General features: G+C 44.7%; 1 protein-coding gene across 1 annotated transcript in view; it reads left to right on the forward strand.

Moving 5' to 3' along the window:
- Positions 1-13,207, forward strand: part of C10H1orf21 (chromosome 10 C1orf21 homolog) — a 227,892-nt gene that overhangs the window by 157,662 nt on the left and 57,023 nt on the right. The window lies entirely within an intron of this gene.

Below are 13,207 nucleotides of genomic sequence, written 5' to 3' on the forward strand. Positions count from 1 at the left end.
GTATTTATCTTATAACTGAGACTTTGAACCTTTGACAAACATCTCCTCATTCCCCCTATGCCAAAGCCCCCCAAAAGATATCTTCTGATAACAGAATAGTTTTGGACAGGGTAGCTATGAAAAATTTTTAAAAAGTGATGAAAAGGAACATACTATCTCAAATATTAAAATATGCAGTAAAGCTACAGTAATCAAATAGTGCATTGAAATGCACACAAAGACAAATAGACACTAATTTATAGTCACTGAAATACAGTAAACCTGTGGGAGAGGAAATAGATTATTCAGCAAACCACATACCAGAATAAACTCCAGGGAACTAGAGAACCATGTGGGTTTTTTAAGACTATTCTTTTAAAATCTAGGAGACGGAAATAGGTGAATACTTTACCAATACTGGGAAGGGGAAGGATTTTGAAATGTAAAAGCAGTGGAAGAAACCACAAGGGAAAGAATTCTTTTTATTTCATCATGTTTTAGTAAAGATTATGAGTAGGAGGAATTAAACTAACTCAAAAATACCACAAATAAATGGAGGGCTTACCAGAGAAAGATCTCCGATTAACCCCAGGGCAGGGACTGTGATTGGGCTGGGCCTTCCCAGGGGCAAGGCAGGGAAGCCGCTCCGGATTCTGGAAGGACCAGGGATCTGAGCTCAGTTACACAGCCTGTGTCTACTGCTTTCTGGCAGAAGCAAATTCTCTGAAAAAAGGGATGTGAATTGGAGAGAAAGTGTCTCTCGGCAGGGCAAGGGTGAATCCTGTCTAGTATATTTGAACTTGAAATTCCTTAGGCCAAAGAGTACAGTAAACATTTAAAAGGTAAATAACACAGAGTAAAAAAATACTTACAACAAATATTACCGATAAAAAGATTTAATATCTTTAACATAGAAAGTGTTTTTATCAAGCAGTAAGGATATTTCTAACAATCCAATTATTTTTAAATGGGCAAAAGACATAAATATATTGTCTGCAAAAAAAAAAAAAAAGAGGATAGTATATGCAAAAGGGGCGGAAGTGATATTGACCTTATTTATTATTAGCAAAAAAAAAACAGATTTAAGAAAACAGTAACATAAATTTTTTGGTCTAGGAAATTGACAACATTTTTTGTGCCATTTTGTGCTTGTACTCCTTTTTAAAATCATGCTGCCAGTTCAAGCAAAGGTCAAGTGGGTGTTTTCTGCTGGGGGTGTAAATTGTTACCACCTTTCTGGATGACAGTTTTTTGATCCATGAAGATGCTCATGTTCAGGTTGATCAAATTATTATTCTAAGAAGGGAAGGAAGTCAAAGATCTGTATAAAGATAGTTATTACAACATTATTTGTAATGGTGGAAATCTGCAAATAACCTAAATTTGTTATATTACCCTTAGGGTTACTTAATGGTTCATCCTATAAGGACATATTAAAAGCCATGAAAAACCATTTGTTCAAGGAATGTTTATTTACATAATTCCAATTTTACAGAGAGTAAGGCCCCTGGGTGGCCCATTGGGTTGAGCATCTGCCTTCGTCTCAAGCGATGATCCCAGAGTCCTGGGATTGCGTCCCTCATCAGGCTCCCTGCTCTGCAGGGAGTCTGTCTCTCCCTCTCCCCTGCACCCTGTTTAAGCTGCCTGGCTCTCTCTCTCAAATAAATAAAGTCTTAAACACACACACACACAGCAGAGTGAAGAAAAGAGAAACAAAGAGATGTAAAAGGAACATGGGAAATACTCCATTTTGTTAGTGGCACTTGGGAGGGTAACAAGCGGTTTATTTTCTGCAAGGAAACTATTACTTTGGTTATTAGAAAGAAAGCAGCAGTGACGCATTTTGCATTTACCTGAAAGTAAAATGGACATTTTTATCATTTGACCTAGAGAAGGATACATATCTGCTCAGGAGAGAAGTAGCATCCATGTATTCCTCGTATAGCTCTCAAAGAATTAAATTAGAGAATCCATTTCTTTTTTTTTTTTTTTTTTTTTTTTTTTTAAAAGATTTTATTTATTTATTTGACAGACAGAGATCACAAGTAGGCAGAGAGGCAGGCAGAGAGAGAGGAGGAAGCAGGCTCCCTGCTGAGCAGAGAACCCGATGCGGGACTCGATCCCAGGACCCTGAGATCATGACCTGAGCCGAAGGCAGCGGCTTAACCCACTGAGCCACCCAGGTGCCCGAGAATCCATTTCTAAAGGACCTGGTCCATGCCCGGTACTCATAATAGTTGCTCAGTAAATGTCAACAGCACGTTCAAATCCCGAATCTCTATTTGGGACAGAGGGTCCCAAAGCCTCCTGAACAGATCTGTTGGATTCCTTTCTTTCTTTTTTTTCTTTTTCCTTTTTTCTTTTTTTTTTTTTAAGATTTTATTTATTTATTTGACAGAGAGAGATCACAAGTAGGCAGAGAGGCCGGTGGGGGTGGGGAGCAGGCTCCCTGCTGAGCAGAGAGCTGGATGCAGAACTCAGTCCCAGGACCCTGAGATCATGACCTAAGTCGAAGGCAGAGGCTTAACCCACTGAGACACCCAGGTGCCCCGATTCCTTTCTTTCTCTTTCTTTCTTTCTTTTCCTTCCTTCCTTCTTTTAATTAAGATTTATTTACTTATTTGAGAGAGAGAGAGAGAGCTCCCCTGCATTGCAGTCGGAAGGAGGGGCAGGGAGAGAAGGGGGAGAGAGAGAATCTCAAGCAGATTCCCCATTGACTGTGGAGCCCAAAACAGGGATCAGTCTTATGACCCTGAGATCATGACCTGAGCTGAAATCAAGAGTCTGATGCTTAAGCGGCTGAGCCACCCAGGAGCCCCTCGATTTCTTAATTGCCTCTATTAGGACACTGGTTTTTGCCCACCCCCGCCCCCAGCATCTAGAACAATACCTGGCATATAGCTACTCCTCAGTTTCATTTAGATAAAATGAATGAATGAACTAAAGGATGAATGAATTTCTCTGCCTCTCTGTGCTGTGTGGGAGGTGGACCCCCCCACCCCACCCCCCACACACACCCCTCATACTGATGTTCCCAAGCTATTCTTTGGGATTTCCAGGAGATATTTGGCAGGTGACTTTGAGCACAGTCCCAACACTACCAGTGGCCACCACCAGTCCCTCTCCCTCTCCCTCCCCCTGCTCTGGCTTCCAGTGGGATCTGCTGCTGAACCCTTAACACCCCTTTTCCTTTTTTCTTTTTTTTTTTTTTAAGATTTTATTTATTTATTTGACAGAGAGAGGTGCCAGGCAGAGGCCCCTCTGAACTACTGCTTCATGTAGGATGTCTGCATAGGCACAGTCCCTTAGGGTCCAAGCTGAGGGCACTGATGTCCGTGGCCAGATGCTGCTGCTTTCACTGTGGGAGACTTCTAACCAAAGCCCACTCACTGTTCTGTAGAACTGTGCCCTGAACTTCCTCTGCTGACATGGTAATGAGCACACACCCCCCCTTACAAGCGCGCACACACGCTTGCAAAAGACATCGGTTAAACTCCCTATCCCAGAGTTGAGGGCCAGAGCTACCTTGTGCTTCCAAATTTTTCTCAGTTTTTAGGTGCAACCTCCCTGTTTTGTTTGGCTCCTAGGCCCAGGGCTGGGACTAGGGTTGGAGAAGGCGGTGGGGGAGGGGGGAGTGCGTGAGGTGGGACCGATGGCTTGACTGAAACAGAAGTTCTGAGGAAAAAGCCATCATAGCACCCCTCTAACGCAGCGGCATTCTTCTGACTGAACTAACACATCTCTGGCAGGAAAAATAATTTCCCTGGAGGCAACTTGGTGCCGCATGCAAATCGTCTCTGTGTGGAGCTGCTGTCCTGGCCCTCCAGGCCATCTGGACACAATGGCCCCCTGAAGTGAACTCGCTGTCGCCCCAGGCGAGGATGGCTGCGAGAGGGAGATAAAGCTTGGCTGCTTCCTTTCTGCTTTGTTTTGAACTATATTCTAGAAAGATACCGAAGAAATGTTAACCTAATTAGCAATTGCCCACCCCCCACCTCACACGGACACAGGCACACGCTGGCGTTCACAGGGTTCACCACAGCATATACTGTCATGGGTTTAATTTAGCTTCGCAGACAAATAAACCTCGACAGATGAGAGGTGGATAAAGCCGTGGGGCAGGTCGGCAGCAGCGGCCAGATTCCACTCTCCAGGCCGGAGACGAGGAACCTGCAGCCTCTGTGGACGTGCGTGGCCTTTTAGTGTTCACGCCCCTTGCTGGCTGACAGTGTATCCCCAAACCTGGTCCTGCTTCCAGAACACCCCCAGAGCCCCTGCTGGTGAAGGAATCTTATTTCTGAGAAGGCTGGTGCCTCTCATGGGTCTGGGCGGAGGAGAAGGATGCAGAAAGGGAATGGGGGAGGGGGAGGGCAACCCCCTCTTTATTTAAAAACAAACCAGGAAGGAAGGAACCTTCCACCATCAGTCCCCTGGTGACCACTGCTCATCATGTTGTCCGGGTTGTGTATTCATATAATGCTTTTAACCAGAAAATGCTGTTACCTTTTATTTTGGAACAGTTGGGTATGCCGAGGAAGGGCGAAGGAAGGCACCCCCGAACCCGCCTTAGCAGTAAAAAGGTGACAACCTGCATAGTGACAGGGCACAGTCCGCTCAAGCCCGGGGAAAACCGTGCTGCACACTTTGTGAAAACATGATCTAACTGTTAGGGAGGATGGCTATAATTTTAGAAAGGCAGAGATGAATGGAAAAGACTGTCTGGGCTTAGGAGATCCATTTCTATTTTTTGTCCAGCTGAGTCACTCTGTGATAAAAGTGGCCCGAGTATCACAAGACTCACTAACCTTTCTGTCATTTCCCTCCCACTCTGTGCCCAAAAATGCTTGTTTGGTTGTTGTTTTTTGGGTTTTTATCTTGCTTCATACAGTAAAGAGTTTCTCCTCCATTGGCAAATACCACATTCCCTGATGAATTTTCGCTGATGTATTTGCGCTCATAGGAGCTGCCCTGTGCTCCCGTCTTTGCACTTACGGAGTGGGAATTCCCGGCCTATGCCCCAGCCTCCTGACTCCCACAAAATCAGTGGGGGTCATGAATCGATCCATTATTGTTCTTACAGTGTTAAGTTCACCTGAGAATCCCAATTTTTTTAAGCTTTTATTCATTTAAGTAATGTCTACACCCAACGTGGGGCTCTTACTCAAGACCCCAAGATCAGGAATTGCGTGCTACGACTGAGCTGCCAGGTTTCCCAAGAGAATCCCCATTTAAAACTTCATTTCCTTCCAGTTTTCATTTCCCACTTAGAAAGTATTTAGGTTGATTTTGGTGCTCTTTGACTTTTTATTTGTTTTGTTTTTTAAAGATTTTATTTTTTATTTTTATTTTTTATTTTTAAAGATTTTATTTATTTATTTGTCATTGTTGTTTTTAAGTAACTTTCTTTTAACTTAAAAACCACCACATGTGGCTTTGGCAGCCCTACCCCTACCCCACACTGTGTCCTTTTCATCCTAGGTGACACCACTGTGATTTGACACCAACTATCCACATGTGAGTGGGGGATTCTGGTGGAACGTCACCAGCGTGCAGGGGTCCTAAAAGGATATTGGGATAAACCTCTGTTTATATGAACTTGGGCACTTAGTATTCGAAATGATAAGAGCAAAGAGCCACTGCTGCCCTGGCCTTGCCCAGCCCTCTGAGGGCCCCCCAACCCACCACCTCCCACCCCCCCACCCCACCCCCCCGCTGCCTTTTCCTGCTTCCTCTTCCTTCCCACTTCCAGCTCATTCATTAGCAGCCTTTGAAGCGGAAACAGCATATTGTTTTCACCTTCGCTTTCTGTTTTCCTCTTCAACTACCTCTTCACATCTCCGCCCCGCCCACACACACACACACTCACCAAGCAGAAACTTCTCGCATGTCTGTCACAGAGAGACAGACTTCAGTGCCCATCCATGTACTACCTTCAAGATTTCTGTGGCCCTGACTTGTGTGAGTGATGACGGCTCATGTCCCCTCAGGCCTTCCAAATATTTGATCTCAGCAAGGTGAGAAAGTGTACTTTTTTTTTTTTTTAATTTCCTAGGGTAATTGCTAGGATTTTGTTCATAAAACACCCATTTTCTATGCCAGGAATTCTAAAGTCAAATATACATAAGCCATTAGGTTGTGAACAAAAGCATCTAGGAATCTTAGGCTGGAAGAAGGTCAGAGGTCAGGTGCAGTCAGCTCTGTGCAGGGACCCTTCTCTGTCACCCTGGACACAGGGTCCTTCGTGAGGGGAGGAATCTGAGGGGTCACCCAGCTGCTTGCTTTGGTTGTTGGGCTCCTGGAGTCCAGTGCTGGGTGTGAGAGGGGCTGGATGTTTAACCCCTCCATGTCTTCATCTGAAATGGTGACTGTTAATAGTAATTCCTCACAGAACTGTTATGAGTGTTAGCCCAATTGGTACATGTCAATCCCTTGGACAGCCCTGGCAAGAGCTGAGGGCCCAGTCACTGCCGTGGGTAATGCTGCCTCTGTGGAGAGGTGCACGTCAGGCCGACCGGTCCGAGCTCACACTCGGCCAATACCCAGCCCTGTGAACAGGACAACTCAGTTGCTTGCTGTCCTCCTAGCTTGGATTTCCTCATCTGTCACCTGTGAAGGAGCAGTCCACAGTGTGCACGGCCTAGCGCATTGTCAGTAAAATCCAGGAGACGTGAAGGGTCATGGAGAATTGATGCCAGACGAACTCCAGTGCAGAGTAGACACGCTTTAAACCATTGCAATTCGTCACATTTTCTACTTCGTTGAAGAGGCCAAAAAAGGAGGTTATGTTTGCTTTGCATTAAGAGACAGTATAGCCCTATTCCTGTCACACTAGTGCTGAATAGGTATTGGATTATTTTACTCAGAGGAGAGTAAGAGATGAAGATTGAAGAGTTATGCATGTTTGGAGCTTCTAAGAACCAAAGAAAGGACACAAGAGGTTCTTGCAAACCTGCAGATTCAAAGCCTTGAATGTGTGAGATTCTCTGACGTGTGTAAACTCGGGATTTCTGGGTATGTTTCTCTTCAATGATAGCAAAACTGCATGGAGTCACATGAGCCAAAAAAAGAAAAGAAAGAAAAAACCAAGTCAGAATATTTTTAAGGAAATTCTGACTTTTTCAAGTATTAGAGAACCCCCCCCCCCAGCTTCTTGGGGAGTCTCTAACTCCGTTACCGTCACCGTCAGGTGTCCTTCCTGCAGATAAAGGGGCGTCTAGCCAGGGCAAACAGCCTCTTCCCCACCATCACCTCAGAGAGAGCAGACCAGAAAGTCCTGAGCCCCCAGGAGCAGGCTCTCCAGAATCCTCAGATGTCACAGGCACGATCCCTGATACACACACCTCTAAAAGGAGCCAGTCCCCAGCCAAGCTGCCCCTATGAAACGAATTCTTCGCTTTACCTTGAATGACTCTGATCGTCGGTTAATGAGATGGCGACTAAGGGCAGCTCTTCAGTTGCCTGTTTTAATGAGTAGATAGGAATTATTTTTAATTAGTGCTTCAGTTGTCTACAATTAAAAGATGCTCTCTGATGTGCTTAAGGGCCTTTTGAAAATAGTGGATTTTCTTAATTCGGTTAAGCATTGCCTAAGCGCTCTTATTTGCAATGCTATTTGTGTTCTCTGTGAGTAACCTTTCTCCAAGCAGAGATCATTTCCAGCCTTTGTAGAATAGTCCAGTGTTAGTGGAGATCATCTTGACAAGGGCATTAACCATATTTAGTATAAATTTCAGGGCAGTGCGTTTGCCTAGCCCCAGGTGAGATGCCAGAGCAAGAAGCCATTATCATGTATATCGGAGCTGTTCCCTCCCCCAATCCTCTGACCACCTAGAAGATACACGAGTGTGCCCCTCAGTCTCCCTGGCAGCGAGGGTTGGGGGTTGGGCAGGATACCCGCCAAACCTTGGAAGCCATCTTGAACAGGGCAGTAAGCCCCTGGTCTGATACAGTCAGATAGGGGTTACTGGGATGGCAACCCACATTCTGTGACAAGATGATGACAAAAGTTGGAGTTTAGGATTAACAGGTATGAGTTAGTTAGAAGACATAATCCGATCATTTGCCTTCGTCCCAGTCCCATACTCAAAAGTGTTTTCTCTCCCAAATCCTTGAAATTACTCCCTGGAAAGTAACCATTGGTTCCAAAAGTCTGACATTGTCTATTGGATAAATATATTTTTAGGATTTCTTTAAAATATGATACTTTGGGTTTCCACCCCCCCCTTGGTTTCTTTTTTTAAAAATAAATCATCTAAGAATCAGTTTTCAACCAAAAAGGCTTTTAGGGTTTTTCTTTTTTTAGTCCATGTCCCAGAATAGGAGTTTCAGAGTTGCCAACTGCAAAAAGGACCTATGTGTTGTGTATGCTGCCCAGAGCTATTTCCGGGCACACACTCATTGGTTTTAGAAAACTAGTACGTGGAGTAACTCAACGTGGTTTCATGTGTAGCAGGAAAAACCACCTTACCTCGGGACTCCAGAAGCTGTCAAGTCGTCTGATCATAAGTGGTAATGATCTTGAGCTTGAGAGCTAACAGGAAAAAATTGTGTTGGACGTGGCAACGTTCAGGAAGGCAAATCGTTCTTTCAGCAAAATGGTTCTCTTTCTCCTTTACACAGCGGCTGAGAGAGTAATGGCTCTCCCTGAACTGTAGGAACCCTTCCACGGACTTGGATAAACCCCATGGGAATTAGCGCACGCTTCCATCTATCTGTACGGTTGGCCAATCAACTCATGTACACTGAGTTCCTTTGGCCTAGCGCTGGCCTTGGAGCCGCATAAATACGGGAGCAGTAGGTGTCCCGCATCACCTCCTTCAAGTCCTTTGTCCCATCCTGGCAAGTGACGAGCGGAGCAGTGAGGGAATAGTCAAGGTAGTAGGACTATCCCGTAAACTATCCTTCACCACATGGTGCCTTCTGGCCCTCTGTGGAGAGTCACATCCCTCGAAGTGCTGCGCACTTGCCAGTGCTAGAGTCGATAGATTACCTCTCTTCATTCAAAACAGATGCAAGCATCCACCGTGGAGATGATTTTGTGTCGAATGAGGCATCATTCTAAACCAAATAATTTTTTTTAGACCACTCGTGGATGTTCATTAAAGGATAGATGGGTCTACAAGTGCCTCGTTCCTATCTGGATTCCTACGGGGGGAGGTTCTGCATGGCATCTGGCCTCTTGTGTTTGGTTACACCACGTTTTCTGTTTTAGACCGAACTTGTGCAGCCAAAATTGTATCAGTTCAGCCTAAGCCCTGCTGTGGTTTCTAACCTTCCTAACCCTGTGTATCTCCTGCATCATGATTTAAACGACTTCGGTAATTTAGCTTAATTGGGGAGCAAGAGATGTAGAACTAAGATTTCCTGAGGGCTGATGTTTTGGTTTCGCTAATTTGATTTTGTGCTGCCTTCAGCTCACAGAGTCTATTAACTGACCCGGGGCACAAGTCTTTACACCATCGATATGGCTCCAGAGACACTAACACCTTCTTTTGGGTTAAACACCTACATTTCATTATCTTTTAATTGAGTTCTCGGACATGTGGAAAAGAAAATAATGGGTGATTGATGCTTCCGCGTGAATGAGGACTAACAGTACGTGTAATGGATATGACTTACTTTAAAATCTCTTCTGCAGTAAAATATTGTGCTAGTTGACAGCAAACCAAAGTTAAAGAGACTTTAATTAAAAATTATAAGCTCACCCTAGCCCAGAGTACTATCCCATGCAAATCTAAGAATATTTAGTGGACCAAAAAAAAAAAAAAAAAAAAAAAAAAAAAAACCCTAAAATTGTTCAATAGCACCCCCTAGCAAATATAATTTTAGGCTATAAGACTAGGAAGCAAATTCTTTTTGTCATTTCTTCTCTAAAAAGTATGTTCTTAAATATGTCTAGTTATATCGGCGCATTCTTCACATTATTCCTGAGTCGAATGTCTGAAAGTAGCTATCAACAGAGGAGGACATGATCTAGTAGAATAATTTCTTGTGCAAAGATTTTCAGAATGATTTTATTTTAAATCTGGCCGTCTTCTATTCATTGTCTTTGCTTTGGTTGGCTGATTTAAGGAGATTTGGGGTTTGTTTGTTGTTTTTGGAGTAAGTCATCTAGGAAAGAGAAAAAGGCAGAGCTGGGGGAGGTTCCTAAAGTAGATCATGGCAGTCCACAAAGTAGGTGTAGCATATCTAACTCTTTGGTGAATGTTAAGAACACAGCCCCTGGAGCCAGACTCTGTTCTGGGCGTTGTGATCCTGGGTGGGCTCCTAAACCAGTCTGTAACTTTGTTTCTTCCTCCACGAAATGGGCAAATGGTAATAGACGCCTGTCTCACAGAACCTTGCAGTGAGCATAGAGGAAGGCACTTGAGAGGTCTAGCACATGAGTAATGGTCAGTGACGGTACGCAGCGGTTATTTCACCGTGGATGCTTGGATGTGGTCGTGACCTACAGCTTGGATTCTAATAGCAGAAAGACCTGAGTCCAAACTGTCGGGGACACTTTGGGCAAGTTGCTGAAACTTGGTTTCCTCACCCACCACTAAATGCAGATGGAATAGCAGGTGCATATAGTGTATGCGAAATGCCCAGGTTAGACAAGGTGGGGGCCCCTGGCTGGCTTAGTTGGTAGAGCAGGCTGCTCTTAATCTCAGATCATGAGTTCAAACCCCGTGTTGGCCATGGAGCCTACTTTAAAAAAAAAAAAAGAAAAGATTAGGTGGAACGGGGGGGGGGCGGGGGGAGGGGTAGAACATAGCTGTTACTCTTCGTTTCCTTCTTTTTTTTTTTTAAGATTTTATTTATTTATTTGAGAGAGACAGAGTGAGAGAGCATGAGAGGGGAGGTCAGAGGGAGAAGCAGACTCCCCATGGAACTGGGAGCCGGACGCAGGACTTGATCCCAGGACTCCGGGATCATGACCCGAGCCGAAGGCAGTCACTTAACCGACTGAGCCACCCAAGCGCCCCACTCTTTATTTCCTTCTAAAATGCCAATAAAACAACAGTGAAAGGACCCCACAAAATAATAGTAATCCTCTGTGACTAACAGAAGATAGTATCGACATTCTGTAAGGTGGAAAGCTGAGAGTGGGAACGGACTTAGCAAACCCGAGAAAGCCATTTATACTGTAGAATGCAGAAAAGTCTCGGGAAATGCTCAGCCTAGATACCTCTGGACACGGACGTGAAAGTGGACCTAAAAACAGGAGGATTCGTTGAAACCCAGGTCTGCGCTTTCGTTCCTTAGCGCCAGGCACTGTTAAGGGCAGGGACACACCAAAGTGAAAGTCTGCATTCCGAGTGCTGAGATCCCTGGTTGTCTTTCCCCACCCGGCTCCCCAGGATGCCGGCAAGGACGCTTAGACTCTCCAAGACGTGATGAGATGCACCTTCTCCAGCCCAAGTAAATAGACCCAAGTACACTGCCCTTGGACTTTCTGTAACTGAAAAGCCCATCACATCCCTGAATCCCACGGTCCCATGCCCAGCCTGTGTGCGCGGAGCTTCCACCAGCGGTCGCGTGTTCCATGCCGAGCTGGGACGGATTGCGGGGGCCCCCCCGACCAAGGTCTCCCGAGGGTGGATCACTGTGCGGCATATACAGTGGGGCATATTACAGGTTTTAACATCTGTCTCTAACGGTATGGCCTTGAGCCAAGTCCTTGATCTCTCAAGGCTCTAGTCACTACTGATGTAAAAGAGAGGGGATAGATTAGACCTTTGTTTGTTTGTTTGTTTTTAGACTAGACCACCATCTCTAAAGGTGCCTTCCTTGTTCTCATACAGCCCAGGACATCAGGACAGGTCTCTGAGGCCAACCTGGTTACTTTTCAGAAGTGTATGTACATACATTCTTATTATTAGTAATGGGTAATACATCGTGAAGATAAATAATATCTAAGCATTATTTGAATATCCACCATGTTCCAGATGCTTGCGTTATCTTCTTAAACCTCACTTCATGGGATTCTAGTGCTTTATGAGACACATTGTTTTATTCCCATTTTGCAGAGAAGCTAACCGAGGCTTCAAGGATTTATGTGTAAAATTTACAGACAGTCAGTGACAGAGTCTGGGTATTGAGGATCCGACCATCTCCAGAGAACCAGTTCCCTAGATCTCACCGTGCATCTCTTTTTTTGAACTCCACTCGGTACTTCCCCAGTGAGAGCCTTATACTCTTTTGAGGTCCCTTGGTTGCTTTTGGTTTTAGTCTGGCTTCATTGCCACCCACTGGGAAGTTACTTTTTTCCCTGTAACGTGGATCGGCATTGGAGTCCTCAAGGAACCGAGCCCTGTATTCCTCTCACAAAGGTCGTTTGCTCTGAGTTCTCAGAGTCCCCATTTAAAAGCTTCTACGTGTGTGACATTACATTGTTCAGATCCCTGCCCATCTAAACCCGAATGGGAGGTGTTGTGTTTGCCACGGCCACCAGCCCTCCAGATCCCTTCGCTCAGTGGATCGTGTGACACGACAATTGTCTTCGGAGATTGCCAGACTCTGTAGACTAATAAGTGACTACTGTAATGGGTTTTTATACATAAATCTTTTTTGTTTAATGTCAATTTTGAAGTATATAAAAATAAGGCAAGAACATAAAATAGACCTGATGAAGCGTCAAGAAAATCTTTTGAAAGAAGCCTGGGGGCGGCTAGAGGTGAGAACTCCTTCTCCCTTGTGCTGTGCATTTTTTAACATTGGGTGAAGTGGATGTAACGTGAAATTTACTACTTGAACCATTTTTAAGTGGACAGTTCAGTGGCGTTAAATACGTTCACGTTTTTGTGCAAACGTCACCGTCCTCCATCTCTGGGACTTTCCTCATCTCTCTGTACCCATGAAACACGAACTCCCCATTCTCCACCCTTCTCTACCCCCAGCCACTGGCGGTGAACCAACTTTCTATCTCCATGAAGCTGACTCCTATAGGTTCCGTAGAAGGTCTAAGCTGACATGATCAGTACTACAGTTAAGAGAGGAACAGATGTTACATATTACTGTTACTACCCAGAGGGTTTATGGTGAATATATTTCAAAGGTTTTTAGAGTGAAATAACATATGTTAAGCTCTTTCTCTTTCTTTGAAATAAGTTCAAACCATTTTTTTTTTTTAAATCCTGAGTTTCTTGTAATTTTTAAAAGTGATGGTGCCATGCGCTTGGACAGATGTGATCCCTTGTTCTTTTCTCCCGTGGGGCCCACGGGTGATTTCAGTGACGGCTACAAT

This window comes from Mustela nigripes, chromosome 10, assembly GCF_022355385.1.
Source record: "Mustela nigripes isolate SB6536 chromosome 10, MUSNIG.SB6536, whole genome shotgun sequence".
Lineage (NCBI taxonomy): Eukaryota > Metazoa > Chordata > Mammalia > Carnivora > Mustelidae > Mustela > Mustela nigripes.